Source organism: Brassica oleracea, chromosome C5 (assembly GCF_000695525.1).
Source record: "Brassica oleracea var. oleracea cultivar TO1000 chromosome C5, BOL, whole genome shotgun sequence".
Lineage (NCBI taxonomy): Eukaryota > Viridiplantae > Streptophyta > Magnoliopsida > Brassicales > Brassicaceae > Brassica > Brassica oleracea.
This window is the reverse complement of record NC_027752.1, coordinates 19,512,848-19,513,735: the sequence shown is the minus strand read 5'-3', so window position 1 is coordinate 19,513,735 and position 888 is coordinate 19,512,848.

Genomic DNA, 888 nt, shown 5'->3' with positions numbered 1-888 from the left:
GGGAGCCCAGAAAGGCAGAGATCTTCGCCAAGCGAGCCTGAAACTCAAAAAGAAGAGCGTCCTTGGCCTCTCGAATCCCGCGGCTCACTGACCCTGCATCGCCCTCGATCTGACGCTGAAGACGACGCACCTCCGAAGATTTGGTCTTCCTGGCTTTCTTTTCCTTAAGCAATGAACTCGCCGTCTTCCCGAGGTCCCTCTCGAGCTTCCCTCGAGTTTCGACACTTTCACGCACTTTCACGGAGTGAGAATCCTTGACAGCCGTCAGCATGGCCTCAGTTTCAGACCATCTACCCTGCAGCTCCAACAACTCCCCGGCGAGACGACTAGTCTCAGTACCGCACTCAGTGATCATCCCGTCGATCAACGACATGAACTGCAAAACGAGAAGAAAGTTAGGAATCCGTTGTCTTTCAGAGAAATATGTAACAATCAAGAGAGCAAGCGAGCGACAAACCTTTCCGCAAAGCCCCAACGCTATGCTCGAGTCTCCTTTCTGTGAAGATTCCCCGTCACCGCCCTTGGTAAACTTCCTCTTCCGGTCCTTAGGCTGAGCCCCGACGCTATGCTCGAGCCTCCTTGCTGCGAAGATTCCCCGTCACCGCCCTTGGTAAACTTCCTCTTCCGGTCCTTAGGCTGAGCAACCGGAACAACACTAGGAGCGCGCTGCGCTAGAACGATCTCTTTCCTGGCCGGAGGAGGAGGCATAGAGTCAGCGGCCCTTTCCTTATCTTCGACGAGAATCAGAGTCGTGGACGATCCAGCAGGTAAAGCCGAAGCATCCGGAATGACCGAGCCTGCGAGAGTTCCCATATCTCGCGGAGTTACGCCCTCGGTCCCATGACCCGGAGCAACGGCCAGTGCAGAAGAGGACGGTAACTCGGCGCC